This window comes from Mustela erminea, chromosome 12 (genome assembly GCF_009829155.1).
Source record: "Mustela erminea isolate mMusErm1 chromosome 12, mMusErm1.Pri, whole genome shotgun sequence".
NCBI lineage: Eukaryota > Metazoa > Chordata > Mammalia > Carnivora > Mustelidae > Mustela > Mustela erminea.
This window is the reverse complement of record NC_045625.1, coordinates 26,675,531-26,692,828: the sequence shown is the minus strand read 5'-3', so window position 1 is coordinate 26,692,828 and position 17,298 is coordinate 26,675,531. Positions and strand designations below refer to the sequence as shown.

The 17,298-nt window shown below is 41.0% G+C and overlaps 1 long non-coding RNA gene across 1 annotated transcript; it reads right to left on the bottom strand.

Moving 5' to 3' along the window:
* Positions 1–791: 791 nt before the first annotated feature.
* On the bottom strand, positions 792–9,053 carry LOC116569951. The gene is made up of 3 exons (XR_004277260.1): positions 8,910–9,053; positions 8,494–8,639; positions 792–993 (listed from the first exon to the last, which is right to left on the bottom strand). It is a non-coding gene; the product is annotated as an uncharacterized LOC116569951 (long non-coding RNA).
* Positions 9,054–17,298: the final 8,245 nt, after the last annotated feature.

Below are 17,298 nucleotides of genomic sequence, written 5' to 3'. Positions count from 1 at the left end.
TAAACTGAGACTTACTGGGTGCATTCATCAGGGGACAGAGAAGCAGAGCCATGACGAGTGATAGAGAATAAAGGATTTATTACAGCAGTTAGACCTGAGGCTAAATTGACACTGTATAAAGCTACCATACTATACATCCCTAGCATGGCAGGTCAGTTTTGAGAACTTCACCAAAAATCTCTTATTCCACATACTAAAGTCCAGGAGGCTTCCCTAGGAAGCCTTTGTTTTGGTCCCTCCCTCTTGGGGGTGTACCACACGCCTCCCTTTGTACACATCTGTAACAGAAGCTGTATCACTTGTGTTCCAACTATCTGTGTCCTCCTCCCTGGACTCTGAGCCCTTCCAGGTCAGAAGCTGTGTTTCATCCTTTTGCATCTCCAGCTCCTGGCATGGCTCCTGGCCTATGTTAGGTCAGATCACGTGACATCACTGCCATTTTATCATCTTTCATCCACAAAAAAAAAAAAATGCAATTTCATAAACTTCAGAGTATTAGAGGAAGCACTCAGCAAATGATTTCTAAATAAATGAACACAAGACAATCAAATACCCACAAATTCTAGTTAAACATTGAAGAATGAAACTACCTCAAGTCTCTGTGTGGCCTCGGGCTCCTTTTTACACACCTCAATTATTTTTGCACTTTTGAATGTGGAAATGCCAATGAGTAATCCCAACAGGTCAAACAAACAGGTTCTGTACCATTTTCACGTCTCTGGAGCCTGCCAGTATCTCCACACAGAAGATGAGGGAGTCCCCAAGGGGTCAAATGCAGTTTTCTGTACCGTTTTAGTGGTTTTAGAGGCTGGCAACATCTCCACACAGCTGAAAAGTGGTGGACTCCAAGATGGATAAGATTAAGTCTGAGATGGCAGATGGCCATGATGGCTCAGAAAACAGGTGCTGAACTCCTCTTGACTTCCAGTCCCAGCATCACAGAATGGCAAGGAGCCTCGGAGGTCATGGAGCTCAACCATACATCCCTCAGAACTGAAAATTAGCACATGCAATGTAACTTTTTAAAAAACCAAGACATGTATCAGTAAAAGGGACTTTAAAATAATTAAAGGAAAACAGGAAAGAATCTTGTTCTTTGTACCAGGTGGCTGGTACAAACTCTGTACCAGGAAGGTACACCTGCCAAACACAACTCTCGACTTTGCTTCATCTAGTTACAAAGGGTCTAAAATTGTGGGGGTTGTCAGGATCCACAATCCAAATGGACCCCAACAGCCACCATTGGAGGTTGTAGAGGCCTGAGTTGGTGGATCAGGGAGAGGTTGTTTGAACCTTCAAAAAGGCCAGGGCTCCAGAGAAATGATATCCAGGCAGATATGCTCCTACCTGGGACCGGCCTTGGGATTCCCTGGGCCCTGGCCCTCCTCTCATTTCCCCTTCCTGCTCCTTGGTCCCCAGCAGCCCTTACCATCCCTGCCTTCTGCCCTTATTTACCTGATGACCCAACTCTGGACCTCCACCCTGGGTTCTGCCTTTCAGGCCTGCCCTGCTTACAGGGACAGGGGAAGTGAACTAAGAGGAGTTGGCTGCGTTCTATAGGGTCTGTCACTTCACATTCACACCAAAACGCAGAAAGTTAAGAATAACTAGCCTCCTTTTAAAAATGAAAAGTTAGGGGCACCTGGGTGGCATCTGACTCTTGGTTTTAGCTTAGGTCATGATCTCAAGGTCATGGAGTTGATCTCTATGTCGGGCCCAGCACTAAATGCAGAGTCTGCTTGAGATTCTTTCTCCTTCTCCCACTACACACCCCCCCCATTCATGCTTGCGCTTTCTCTCTCTCAAAATACATCAGTAAATCTTTTATTAAAAAGTGAAAAGTTAGATAATCTGCTTAAAGTCACAGAGCTGCTACAAGATGAAAGAGAAATCAAAACCCAGGTGTATCAGATTCCAGGGCCATATTCTTTCGAATATGCCATCCAGCTTCTCTTACTATGATTCCTTTCCACCTTTCCTGCAGACTCGTTTGCATGTTCTGCACCCCTGGAATTCATTCTGAGCACTTCTTCAATCTATATTTCATCTCTTCCTCTCCGTCAGATTCTCCCACTCAGACTCTGGCCAACTCACAATGTCTTCTAAGACAGAAGAGCTGCTCACCATTTGTAAGCCACATGTGGAGTGGGGATGCACCTGATCACACTTCACTTAACTTACATGAATCTCCACTGCTACAGGAAGTATCCAAATATCTTGTTCTGGCATAAATGTCATTCACAGTGTGGCCCCTACCAGTACTTCTGGCCTCACCTCTCACCTGGCCTTTCTGTCTTCTTTTTCATCAGAAATTTTTAAAAGATTTTATTTCTTTATTATTTGAGAGAGATTGAGAGAATGAGTTGGAGGAGGGACAGAAGGAGAAGCAGACTTCTTGTGGAGCAAGAAGCCTGATGTGGGACTTGATCCCAGGACCCTGGAAATTAAGACCTGAGCCGAAGGCAGATGCCCAAAGAACTGAGCTACCCAGTGCCCTCACCAAATTTCAACTACACTGAATCTCCTCCCTAAAGAAGCCTACTCTAAGACCAAAAAGACAACACATTGGCCTGTTATGTTATTATGGAAAGCTTTTTATTATCTTGGTATCTGGTACTGGATTTCTCTTTGAGCAGAACCACCTTTACAGGAAGAATTTCTTTTTTTTTTTTTTTTTAAGATTTTATTTATTTATTTGACAGAGAGAAATTACAAGTACACTGAGAGGCAGGCAGAGAGAGAGAGAGAGAAGGAAGCAGGCTCCCTGCTGAGCAGAGGCCCGATGCGGGACTCGATCCCAGGACCCTGAGATCACGACCCGAGCCGAAGGCAGCGGCTTAACCCACTGAGCCACCCAGGCGCCCCACTGGAAGAATTTCTTGATAACCCCCATTGGTGCAGAAGTTGAGAACCCCCATAGGGTCCCAAGTGTGGACAGGCTGGAAGTTGGGCTCTGCAGAAGTAGATGCTGCGATGGAGTTTGGGGTACAAGATGTTTATTAGGACAACCCAAATGTACATCGACTGAAAAATGGATAGACAAAACTGCAATATGCAATGGAATCTCATGTTAGAAATCCTCATATCTTCACGTAAGTTAAGGCACAGAGTATGCAGACCCTTAGCACTTTGCCAAATAGGTATTTCTTTTTTTTTTTAATATTTTATTTATTTATTTGACAGACAGAGATCACAGGTAGGACAGAGAGGCAGGTAGAGAGAGAGGAGGAAGCAGGCTCCCCGCTGAGCAGAGAGCCCAATGAGGGGCTCGATCCCAGGACCCTGGGATCATGACCCAAGCCAAAGGCAGAGGCTTTAACCCACTGAGCCACCGAGGTGCCCCGCCAAATAAGTATTTCTATTCTAATACTACTTTTTTTCTTTTAGACTCTCCTTTCTCTCAGAGCCTCAGTTACCTGAAGCATTTGTTCAATTAAATTTTTCTTAAGTTTTGTAAAACAGAGCATCTCTTTTTCCCTCTCACAGACTTGTTTTAAAGATATTAACACTGAGGTGTAATTTATAGGTCAGGGTACATTGTGCTTAAAATCTACAGACAATAATGAACAAGAACAGTGGTAAAAGAAAAAGCAAGAGAAAGACTATCACCAAAACCAAGTTGGTTTTCGTATAAGGTATTGGGCCTATAGCTTTTCATAAAAATACTGTCAGGAAAAGCTGCAATAAAGACTGTATTTCACATCTGGTTAAGACAAGAGCTATGGGAAAACCAGCAGGGAAAAAAATGTAAACCTAGACATTTAATATGAAAACTTATATCAATGTTTTCCATATATCATCGCATTCAGTCCTCTCAACAACTCCCTAAATTAGGGAGATCAGAATTATTACAATCATCATTTAGAGTTGAATCAGCTCTATTCAGAGTTTGACTGGCTCAAGTTTACACAGAAACCAAGCAATGGTACCAGGTCTTGCACCCAGAGTCAGTGACTACAAATGCAATATTCTTTGCGTGACTACCCCGTGCCATACATAGCGCAACTGCCACCACCTCTCTACCCTCCATGGCCAGAGAGATAACCACAAGTGGCCAGACAGAAACCTGTTCAGCAGTTCAAATGCATTTCCCATGAGGCAACAGCCATTTGAGGATTAACATCTTAGAGGAAGGTTTTCATTAATGAGCATGGCTTTCAGCAAACAAACAGAATGAAAAGAATTATCTTCTAACACACCCCAGTCATGCAAGAACTCATTTGTGTGTGGTCTTACCTCAGTAAAACTCCAGACAGGCAACCGGCAACCATTTTTATCTTATTTTATTTATTTATTTATTTGAGAAAGAGAGAGATCACAAGAAAGGCAGGCAGAGATAGAGGAAGCAGGCTCCCCGCCAAGCAGAGAGCCCGATGCAGGGCTCGATCCCAGGACCCTGAGATCATGACCTGAGCTGAAGGCAGAGGCTCAACCCACTGAGCCACCCAGGCGCCCCAACCTGTAACTATTTTTAACTCCAGCTGTGGTCGCAAAAGGAATTTTAGATGGCAAGACAGACAGAAATTATTGAACAAAGGGCTTCCATACAACAGAGGAGCATTTAGCCAGGAGTTTTTCTTCCTAACAAAAGTCACTACAACAATACTAGAGCACCTGGGTGGCTTAGTTGTTAAGCAGCTGCCTTCAGCCCAGGTCATGATCCCAGGATCCTGGGATGGAACCACACATCAGGCTCCCCGCTCAGCAGGAAGCCTGCTCCTCCCTCTCCCACTCCCCCTGCTTGTGTTCCCTCTCTTGCTGCGTCTCTCTCTGTCAAATAAATAAACAAAATCTTAAGAAAAAATACTAAGAAATCAAAGGCATCCACTGACAGTGATGGTGGACAGAATTCCAGAACTGGGACAAAGTGATACATCCGGTATTGATATGGCTTGTGTGATTAGAAATGAAGGGACAGATGTCTTGTACAAAAAATATGCTGGAGAAACTGTCTCAACAAGTTAAATGGCTTTCTTTCTCTAGGACTTCCCAAGAGGAGAATAACTTATATAGCAATTTAAGAAATGGTGAATTCAAGCAATAAAATACAATTGGTGTGATTTATAACAGCCACAGAAAGAAACTGATCATTCTGGACAACTAATTCAGGTATGACAAGTATATGGCTTGTTTGCCTTCATTTCTCCCTCCTGCCCCCATAGCAGTCACTGCACTCCTTGCCAGAGATTCCAGATATAGCTCACAATCTTTAAAATAGTCCAAGAAGCTGCTACTAGTTAATCATATCTGCATTAACAGCTTTCAAACAAAAACTTGGGCATAAACTAGCATAAGATTAAAAAATGGACTAGATATTCCTCATGGTGCAATGGATGAAGAGGTTGAGACCAGAAAGACTTGCTAGTTAACTTCCACAGGAGGAGTAAAGGGCTAGGTACCAGATAGCATGTGTCATTTTATCTTCAGTAACTAGCAAAGTGCCTGACATGGTAAACTCTGGATTTGTTTGATGAATTAACAGTTAACAACAAAATCACATGGTAGTGTTGATTTTTCATGGTCCACAGTTACTATATGCATATATTAGCCAGTAAGAAAAAATGTGTATAATTGTTCCCTATAAGGATTTACTTTCTTTCCCAGCTACTCTTTCTGCTATCCTTATCAGAACCTTTATAAACAATTTCACCTAGTAAGGTTTAGAAAGCACCAGGAACCACAAAGATTATAACACCAACATACTTTGGTTTGAATTCTGAATCTACACTTATTTGCTATATAACCTTAAGAAAATTACTTGACTTCTCCAGTCTTCAGTGCCTTTAATTATAAAAAGAGGATAATTATATCTACCTTGTAGGGTTGTTACAAGAATTAGGGATTTATTATGCAAAGTAACCTACCCAATACAGTTCCCTGTCTCTTTGTATTTATGCCTCTCCTTGCTTCCAAAAGGACTTAAAATGTTACCTACAATGAAGTAAATATATTTAAAATAAAGAGGCAAATTTTCAAAGCAAAGGGAAAACAAACATAGTCAGAAGTAAACAAGGAATGACTCAGAGCATCTCACACACAGTAAACATACAATAAAATGGTGGTGGTGATGTGAACAGTTTGTACTAATAACATCAGTTGTCACTGGTGCTGTCATCTCTTCCCAGGGAATTCCAATCATCCTTCAAGTCCCCATCTGGGGACCAGCCCTACCAAACAGTAAACATAATGTAGAAGCTTAAAAATTAAAACAGTGTGGTATTGAGGCGCCTGGGTGGCTCAGTGGGTTAAGCCGCTGCCTTCGGCTCAGGTCATGATCTCAGGGTCCTGGGATCAAGTCCCGCATCGGGCTCTCTGCTCAGCGGGGAGCCTGCTTCCTCCTCTCTCTCTGCCTGCCTCTCTGCCTACTTGTGTTCTCTGTCAAATAAATAAATAAAATCTTTAAAAAAAAAAACAACAACAACAGTGTGGTATTGGCACATGAATAGACAGACCAAGAGAACACAACAGAATGTCCATAAAAGATTTTAGTATTAAAAAGAAAAGATTTTAGTATATGATAAAGTTGCAAGATTCTGAAAATCTCATATACAGGTATAGAAACTAAAGCAATGAGGAGTTAAGTAACTTGCCACATTCACACAGCAGGTGAATTATAAAACAGGGGTTTTATTTCAGAGTCCATTTTTTTAACCACTAAACGATAATATTAAGTTAAAAAAGCAAAGTACAGACCAGTAAGTATACTATGCACTTCTGGAGTAAAAAAAGGAGAAAGAAAAAAAATTTATTTATATTTGCTTGTGTATGTATACAGAAATTCTGAAAGGACACATATGAAACTAGTAACAGTAGTTGCCTTTGGACAGCATGGGGATGAGTAGAAGAGTAATGGGGATTAGGGGTGATAGATATGTAAGTTAATTTTATAGTATATGCATATATATTTGAACTATATTGATGTATAACCTGAAAAATTAATAAAAATAAATAGGATACATTAAATTAAATATAAAAACGGAAAGAAAAGGCTCATGCTGGACAAGTCTTTTCTGGCCTCCCTGCCAAACACACTCTTCTATGTTCTCATATCACATGTGCCTACAATTTTCCCAGCACATACTATGTTGCACTGCCCTCATTTATGCTCTACTCCCCTGCTCACCTCACCCTCAGTCAAGCAATAAGCTCTTCAAAAGCAGGGTTCTGATTCTCTCATTCTTATATCCCTCGCACTTAGGGTGGTCCCCGGCATGCGGCAAACATCCAGTACATGGGGAAGTGTAAATGGAAAAACAGAAGTGGGGCAACCAGCCAAATTTGTGGTATGAGCACTATGGAAAGAGGAATCAGCTGGGGCCTTCATAGAACAGTAAGATTTTGAAGAGGAAGTGAGGAGAGAGGAAAACATAGCAACCCTTGCAGAAAAGGTGTACTCAACTCTGCAAAGGCCAAGGGGGTAAAAAGGGTACTGTGGGCCAGTTCTAATCAGGGAGAAATAGGGAAGGAGAAGCCCCAGCAGAGGAACACGTAAGCACTGAGACTGGCCCTGGAAGGGCAGGAAATAACAGCATAAGGCTGAGACTTCAGTCTTGTGACTCCAGAAGCCAAGACTGAGACCCCAGAAGCGAGGGCCACAGGAGATGCAGCTGAAGACTTCCCACCCTCTGATGACTGAATATGGAGCAAAGGGCATATGAAAGATTGATTTTCTAATCGTTATGCCAACCACACATTTGATCTGTTGCTTTCTGTTCATTCAAACTCTGTATACACTCATCTGAGGGTTGAAAGGTGATCCACATTGAGTCATGAAAACATTTTCCCCATCAGAATAAATTCCAGATTCCATAAGCAGGGGAACTGGCCCATTCCAGTCAGACCACACGCAAATCCTGACCCTGCAAAACTGGGCTTTTGCAAATAACTGTGCATATCTTAACACTATGAGCCACAGGAATATATTTCATTATTTGATTGTGCTAATCATCAAAACTGCACAGATTCAATAGCCCTTATTTTACAGATACACACTGGAATAGATATAAGCGAAGTGAAACAATGTCTGGGATTTGCTTCAAAAGAATAGAGTGCCTGGCTGGCTCCATGAGTGGAGCATGTGACTCTTGATCTCAGAGTTGGAAGTTCCAGCCCCACCTGAGGCATGGAGTCCACTTAAAAAAAGAGAGAGACAGAGAAGAATGAAATAATATGTAAAAGTAAGAAGCTCAGATTGTCCAAACAGTAACCCTTAGGAAGAGAATGTGATTTATGCTAAGGATGCTTCACCCTAAGAGGTAAGCTAGTTAAATGAAGGGAAAAAAAAAAAAGTAAAATCCTAGATAATATAGGAAGTGTTTGCAGAAGGAATTTTTATTTTATTGCCTCAGCCTTAAGTGGCATTAGCAAATACTGCAAAGTAATGAAGGAGGTCATTAGGAAGGAGCTAGAAACACTGTCCAACGTTATGGGGAAAACTCTGACATCTTAATTATATTCTGCCACCTAGTGACAAAGGAAATTTAACATACTTACTGAGTCGGACTCCAAGAGCAGAGAGGGCTGTGCCCTCCACCACCTGGACACCAGATCATGGCCTGACCACTCCGGAACAAGCCTAATCCCACAAGCGGTGGTGCATGGCGTCCTCTCTCCACTTCTGCTCAGAACTCTAGGAGACACTGCAAATATGGTCAACAGCCAAAGAAGCTGTGCAATCTGTGGCTGACAGACTTCACGCGGGGCCAGAAGGTCCACGTTCTACCACTGAACAGTCCACTGCCTCCTTTGCCACCTCCTGCCCGTTGCTAAGGGCTGCAAGGTGGAAACACACAGCAAGACTGAAAAGGCCTGCTGAAGTTGTGCCTTTTAATCCTAAAGCTCCACCGGTAAGAGGGAAGAGTGTAAATACTGGGAACTCCTTCCCATGAAACGGGATAACCTTTACTCACAAATCTTAGCGCACAACACGATGGGCGGAAAACTATTAATTCCTGAATGTAAACTGAAGGAACGGATGTTATAAAAGCGCGTTCATGTCCAAGGGGTGACGGCCTCCCAAAGGCTGCCGGTCCACCAGGCTGAGGTATGCCCCATAATGCATTGCGAGGCAGGTCAGTCAGGCCAACGAGGAGACCGGAAGTAAGACTGTGGCCGCTCTGCCACGCGAAACCATAGAGTTTCTGGGGCACTAACAAAGAACATCTTTGACGGTTCCGGGGAGTGCAAGTGTTCCTCTTCTGTTGGGTCAGCGGTCTCAGTCCATTTGTGGAAGACCATTAGCCTTACACCAGTGACATTTAATAAGGAACCTGATCCTGTGCAGAAACTCTTCATGGACAGGATCAGGGAGTAAAAGCTAAGGGATCTGTATCGTGAGGACCTTTTTATACTGGCCCAGAGCGAGGGAACGTTTTAAAGGTTAAACAGACATACGGTAAAGCAGACAAATACATTCAATGACCGAATTTGATGATCCCAAATTTTAAAGACCCCTGTCTTGAAGAAGTAACAAAACTAATCTGGTTATTTGTTACGTTCGGATTAGGAGAAGTATAACTAATTAGTATCAGACTAAATTTATATTGCACAATTGTTAAAAAAAAAAAAGGCCATTCAAAGTTATTCATCTTAGATTTATTTCTGTTGCCCATCTGACTCCCTCCAAAGGATTTAAGAGACTTAAAAGAGAACATACAAAATGATATTTCAAATCATAAATTAAAGCAGAAACCAAAAAAGCAGAATGTAAACATAATATTTATAAGGAAAAACATAATTCAGATGCAATTCAGTGATAAGAAAAGAATCTGAGGAGAATTTGTTACCAAAATATTGATACTCTAGGACTTTGCTTGTGATTTCAAGACCAACAGCATCAACATCACCTGGAAACTTTTCAAAAATGCGGAATCCCTCACCTTTTGGATCAGAATCTGCCTTTTAGGGGGGCCTGGGTGGCTCAGTGGGTTAAAGCCTCTGCCTTTGGCTCAGGTCATGATCCCACGTTCCTGGGATCAAGCCTCTCGTTGGGCTCTCTGCTCAGCGGGGAGCCTGCTTCCCTTCCTCTCTCTCTGCCTGCCTCTCCCTCCTTGTGATCTCTCTCTGTCAAATAAGATAAATAAAATCTTAAAAAAAAAAAAAAAAGAATCTGCTTTTTAACAAGATTCTCAAGTGACTTATATGTACATAAAGTTTGAAAAGCGCTGACCTAGCCCCCACCCCTCCACCATGAAGACAGATTCAGGAGATCTGAAGTGGAGCTCAGGAGCCTATATTTTTTTAAACACCCACAGCTGATTCTTTTTTTTTTTTTTAAAGATTTTATTTATTTATTCGACAGAGAGAGATCACAAGCAGGCAGAGAGAGAGGAGGAAGCAGGCTCGCGGCTGAGCAGAGAGCCCGATGCGGGGCTCGATCCCAGGACCCTGGGATCATGACCTGAGCCGAAGGCAGCGGCTTAACCCACTGAGCCACCCAGGCGCCCCCCACAGCTGATTCTTATTAGTCAAATTGGGAAATACTATAGGTGAATATTAAGTATAGTTTTGGCTTCCTAGTATAAAGGAAAATCTGAAAAAAAAAGTAAGCATAATTAGTTCCTCAGTGGGAAGTCAAGCATTTTAAGAAATTCTTTACTGCAAGACCTTAAGAATGAAGCGTACAATGCCTCAATGGAAAAATGTCCTCAATGATTTTTTTGGTACCAAATGTTGCAGCAAATGTAATTTGGTAATTTCTTATATCTTTAATAAAAGCTGAATGTTCTGCGTCAAAAGAAAATCTCAGTGAAGGCAGTTCTGAAAAGGGGCTAAGCTACTAAGTCAGGGGTCAGCAAACTGTGTGGTGTACTCTGTAAAGAAAGTTTTTGGGGGACAGAGCCACGTCCATTCATTATGTTTTGTCTGTGGATGCATTCACACTATAATGACAGACAAAAATAGTTGCAATAGAGACCATATGGTCTGCAAAGCCTAAAATATTTACTATCTGCCCTTTATTAAAAAAAAGAAGGAGGGCGCCTGGGTGGCTCAGTGGGTTAAGCCGCTGCCTTCGGCTCAGGTCATGATCTCAGGGTCCTGGGATCGAGTCCCGCATCGGGCTCTCTGCTCAGCAGGGAGCCTGCTTCCTCCTCTCTCTCTCTGCCTACTTGTCATCTCTCTCTGTCAAATAAATAAATAAAATCTTTAAAAAAAAAAAAAAGAAGAAGAAGAAGAAGGAGAAAAGGAAAGGAAAGAAAAGGGGCACCTCTGTGGCTCAGTAGCTTAAGTGTCTGCCGTCAGCTCAGATCATGACCCTAGAGTCCTGGGATGGAGGTTTGCCTTGGGCTTCCTGCTCAGTGGGGAGCCTGCTTCTGCCTCTCTCTCTCTCTCTCTCTCTCTCTCTCTCTCTGTCTCTATCTCTGTCTCTCTCAAATAAATAAAATCTTTAGAAAGTAAACAAAAATTAAAAAGCCAAACATGGTCTCTATGAATTACTCAGGGGACAAGACAGCTTTCAGATTTCCACGAACATCACTTGTCCTCATGGGCTTTTTTTGGGAATTAGAGATTGTACAATGATGCGGTATAAAAATTCATTTTGGGGTAAGTGGTTGGTAAACTGTGGCTAAAAAATATAATTTCTAAAAAATAGACTTGTTAAATTTCCTAATTTCTATGGTACAAATCAGTTTCTCAACCTAACTGCTATTGACATTTTGGACTGGATAATCCTATGTTGGGGGGAGCTGTCTTTTGCATTGTAGGATATTGAGCAGCATCCCTGGCTTCTACCCACTAGATGTCAGTAGTAAACCCCCAGTTGTGATGACAGAATATGTCTCTAGAGATGGCCAAATATCCCCTAAGGGGCAAAATGACCCTCGCTGAGAATCACTGGGGTAAATACTCCTGCTATGACCAATTTCAAGCTAACCAACCTGACATCGCTGACCATGGATATAGGAAGAGATAGACACAGTCCCTTAGCCAGAAAAAGGCATTTCTAGCCTACCACTGTGTGAGAACACAATTGCACAGGCAATAATTTCCTGTTTTAAAAACTGAGGAAACTAGCCAGGATCTCCACCCAAATCAAAAGTTACCCTTTTCCACAAAGATGAATATACTGGCAAAATTGGGGTTTTTTTCCTTCAGGAAGCAGCCTGGATTCCTGTACACAAAGCCATGTTCCACAAACCATGGTTAAGATTATTTTGAACTAGAAAATATCCAGAGCAGATGTTAACAGTCACCCCAATGGTTATTACAAACTCTCAATAATATATCAGTAAATCACATGGCTTCCAAGTGGATTTGGCAGGATAAATTAGCCCCAAGCAAACGAAATGGCTGGCTATGTTCTTTGGATTTGGGCTGTTTTATTATGATTGCTGTTTTTGTTTGTTTTTTTTTTAATTTATTTAAATCAATTGAATTTGGGGAAATATCTGCTAATGATAATGACATTAGCTTTGGAATCCTTTTCATCAACAGCACTGACAATAGTTAATTACTCAGAACCAATTACTGAGGCCACTCTTAGACCATGACATGAAAATCATATCATCAACACACGGGAGGAGACTCATCTCCTGTCCTGGGAGGGAAGGCGTCCATTCTTCTCTACAGTTTCAGATCATTAGGATAGAGGACAATTTGTATCAACCCTAAATTCTTGAGGGATATTAAAATGCATTTTTTGTAGAATTATCAATACTGTAGTGTCTATATTGAGCTTATGATATGGAAGACCAATGGAAAGTCAATAAAAGCTACAATTATATTATTTTTGCAGATTTCTGCACAAGATAATTCTACACAAATATCAATGTTACCACTTCTGGGATTTCCTTTCCCCTTCCTAGCTGTGGCCTCCCTGTTCCTTGGATGATTAAAGAAACCAAAGGCAGTTTGGCTCACAGACTCAGAAGAATTTTATCAGCTCTGCGATAGCCCCTGATATCATGTGACTGACAACGTAACTCACCTCTAAATTTAAGATGCATACAAGCACACACATGCACATAGGCACAGGCACACAATGAATCACCGACAAAGTTGAACTTCGCTTTCAAGCTGGAGCCACTACATTCTGAGAGTCTCATCTCACCTTTTTTTACCTTCTTGTGGGATCTTGGCATCTTGTGACATGTTGTTAACATCTGCTCATAAGCATCAAGAAGTTGTTCAGGTGGACCTAGGTGATCCCAACATCCTGGCACGAACATATTGTTTAAATATACATTTCTTCTCTTATAACAAGCAACTATAAATAAGATGAATAATAAAACCTATATATCAATTTTGGGGAAATTGAATAATCCCAACTAGAATTAGTACAATTGCAAAAAAGACAGATTTTAATTATCGTAAGGTGCCCTTATACAGTGATGTTTTACGTACACACATAAAGAGCTATAAATGCACTATAGGCTAGGATATGACTGCAAGCCTCTGTCCTTTAAGCTGGGTGAGTATAATTCACCCCAAATTCATTGGAAATTACTGTATAGCTTACTTATGATAAATAATACAGTAAATATGCTTAAAGCCCATTTGCTCTACATATAAAATTCTGTTTAGAAACCCAAACAATAGGCTGCCTGGCTGGCTCAGTCATTAGTGCATGTGACTCTTGATCTCAGGGCTGTGAGTTCAAGTTCAAGTTCAAAAGTCTACAAAATTTAATGTAGTTAGTTGGAGGAACTATTTCTCCTACACCTCCGTTGAACTCTTTAGTTCCACTGTCTCCATAATTATGTTCATTACAGATTCTCAAGTACAAATTCAAAGTTTTCCAGAATTTATGATACTCAATTTTTTAAATGTTTTATTAATCAGGATAGGACAGGTTTTATGGTGGTAACAAACAACCCCAAATTTTCAGTGACTTAAACATTTATTTCTCATCCACAGGACCAAAGTGGGCTGCCAGGGGGATTCAACCTATCAGAAGCACTCAGATGATCTCAATGTGAGCTTCCACAAACATCTCCAGAATAGGAGAAGGAGAACATGTAAATCACACATAACCTCTTGAAGATTCTGTCCAGAAGTGGCACATGTCACTTCCACTTGCCTTCCATTCATCAAAACAAATCACACAGAGGGGTGCCAGCCTGGCTTAGTCAGTAGAACATGTGACTCTGGACTTCAGGGTTGTGAATTCAAGCCCCATGTCCCGTGTAGAAATTACTCAAAAATAAAAGCTTTAAAAAACACTGCACATGGCTACATTCAATTCACTGAACTGAGTGAAAGGGGAACCAGAATAATGGTAAGCAGCCCTAATAACTGCCACAATGACCAGATGTATCTCCAGGTATAAATGTAATGACTCCTTGAGTTACCTCCCAGTACTTCACCCGTTAACTATCTAGCATTCTTTGTTTGTATAAGGCAAAACTAGAGACTCCAGATCCCATAAATCCTCATAAACCTCCCCAGAACAATTCAAATGTGCTGCTAACACAGATAAAATTTGAGCTCCAGTTAAATGTTCTAGGGAATGCACCACTGAAGAGGAGTATATAACTCAGCATTGATTCGTGGGGCTCCAAGAGACAGGACTCTAACTCAACCTAGATGGGCAAAAACACTATGACTGAATTCAAAAAGAACTACGGCATACCAGGCCTCAAAGTGAGCCTGAATTGAGAGACTTAAATACTGTTAGTCCTCTCTCTTCTCTGTTTTTCATCTCTGCTGCTTTCTGCTTTGTCAGCATCTCTTTCTTGAGCTGGCTTCTCAAAGCAGGGGAAGGAAAGAGAAATATAACTCCAGGGAGCTCTAGGCTTACAACCAGAAAGAAACTGAGGTACCTTCCTCAGCAGCTCCCCTTAAAGCCTAGGGAAACCACTGAAGTTGCAACAGAACCAGGTCTGTGTCTTTAAAAGATTGCTCTGGCTGTTGTTTGAAGAATAAATTGGATAGAGGCAAAAACGAAAGCACTACTTAACCCTGTTGGTCAGTTCCTTAATGACATTCTCTCTTGCCCTGCCTCCTGTGACACAGAACATTATGGTCTCTGCTGGGGGTTAAGAAGCCCTTCGGGTTCATTTCGGTTGTTACTACAGGTCATCTCTTGGGTTCTTCATGAGCTGCAAACATGGGGGCCAGGAATCCAAAGTGTTACTCTTTTGATCCTGAGGCTGGAACTCAAGGGGAGATGTTCACAGACTAATCCTGGAATGGATCTCCTTTCCGTACTTAAACCCAAACCTCATCGCTCCAACTTCTCTTCTGAGCCTTACTACTCTGCTCACGAACTGGGGCACCCGGCTGGCTCAGTCAGAGGAGCATGGAGTTCTTGATCTCGGGGTCATGAGTTTGAGCCCCGCATTGGGTGTAGAGATTATTAAAAAGAAATAAGTAAATTTTAAAAACCGTCCACAGCTCCTTCACTTACTGATTTAAACACAAACTTCTCAGGTCTTCACAATACTGCCTCCATTTATTTTTCCAACCAGTTTTTCCATTTTTATTACCCAAATATCAGTGAATACCTCCTCATAAAAGACTAAAAATTTGAAAGTATATAAAGAAAACCGAGAAAGCTCCCCCTTTGGCCTCCTCTATTCCCCTCTCCAGAGGTGATCACTCTCACCAGTTAGGCAAGTATCCTTCCATTCTCTTTCAGTGCACCTATATATGTATGAAAATGCAGAAGTCTCTTTTTATAAATGTAACAGGAATCATAATATGTATTGTTTAGCCAAATGCTACAACACGTATGGTATTATCACTTAATGTCCCTCACTTTCCATTTCAATATGTATAGATCTGCCTCATTCTTTTTAAAGACAAGCTAGTATTCATAAGGTGGGTGCATTATAGTACAGGTGTACGATCTTTTATATACTTTCCCAGATTCCAAAACCATTCTGAAAACTGAGAGGTTTTAGAAGGTTTGCAGCAAACTCATCTGGTGGTAAAACTTGACCTGAAATGACACGAATCTTTTTAGTCTTTATTTGACTTACTTCGTAAATATTCCTAATTGTCATTGCAGAAATAATGGGTTTGATTAGGGGGTGTTGTCCCAAACCCCACCAGTGATGTTGCATAAAAAACAACCAAAAATTCTGAATTATGAAACACATGTACCTCATGAGCTTCAAACATACTTTTGTGACCCTATAATGGAAGGAGGATTGTTACAGTTTCTTTTTTTTTAAGATTGTATTTATTTTTATTTATTTATTTATTTATTTATTTATTTATTTATTTATTTTATTATTATTTATTTGTTTGACAGAGATCAAACAGAGAGAGAGGGAGAGAAGGGAGAGAGAGAAAACACAAGTAGGCAGAGAGGCGGGCAGAGAGAGAGAGAGAAGGGGAAGTAGGCTCCCTGCTGAGCAGAGAGCCCGATATGGGGCTCGATTCCAGGACCCTGGATCGAGCCAAAGGCAGAGGCTTAACCCACTGAGCCATCCAGGCGCCCCATTGTTGCAGTTTCTTAAGAAAAAATCATGATATATAAAAAATTTACTAATGTAATAATAAACAAACACTGCTCCAATGCTTTCCATAAAGTAATTAATGCAATCCTCACAGCAGTACTATAAAGTATTATTATGATCTCTATTTTATAGATGAGAACAACTGAGTTGCAGAGAAGCAAACTAACTTGGGTAATTTCTACAATTAATAGGTCATGCAGCCAAAGTCTAATCTGACCCAATTTGGCCCCAGCACCTGTGCACTAAGCCCATTGTGCAGTTTTTGCCTTCGTGTTGAGAATAATATAGCAAACACCTAATCAGATCTTAAAACATGTGGCCCATTTGAATGAAATGAAATCTCACAAATACAGTATGAAACCCTGTGCATCCTATCTTTTTTTTCCTTCTCAGAGGTAATGATTGCATTCAATTTGGTGTTTATCACTGTATGCATAACAATATATAGTATTGTTTTTCATATTTTAAACTTTACATAGAGCGGGGAGGGGGACACAAATGAAACAAGGCTCACAGGTCTTCAAATGACTAATATTCTGTTTCTTCAACTGGATAGTGAGTACACGAGTATTCATTTCACTGCCACTCTCTAAATGGCACATGCATTTGCATGTGGGATTTTATTTGTATGATGATTTTTAAAGATATAAATAAGGGTAGTATTAATGGAAATAATATTATACTATTAAAAATTGTACCATTATTCAACCATACACTAATCTAGTGTTGCTGCAAATGTATTTTTAGATGTAATTAATATATATAATCAGTTGACTTTATATAAAGGAGATTATCCTATAAAATCTGGATTTTTATCCAGTCTGTTGAAAGGCCTTAAGAACAGAGCTGAGGGACTCCTCAGCTGGCTCAGCTGGTAAAGCACACGCACGTT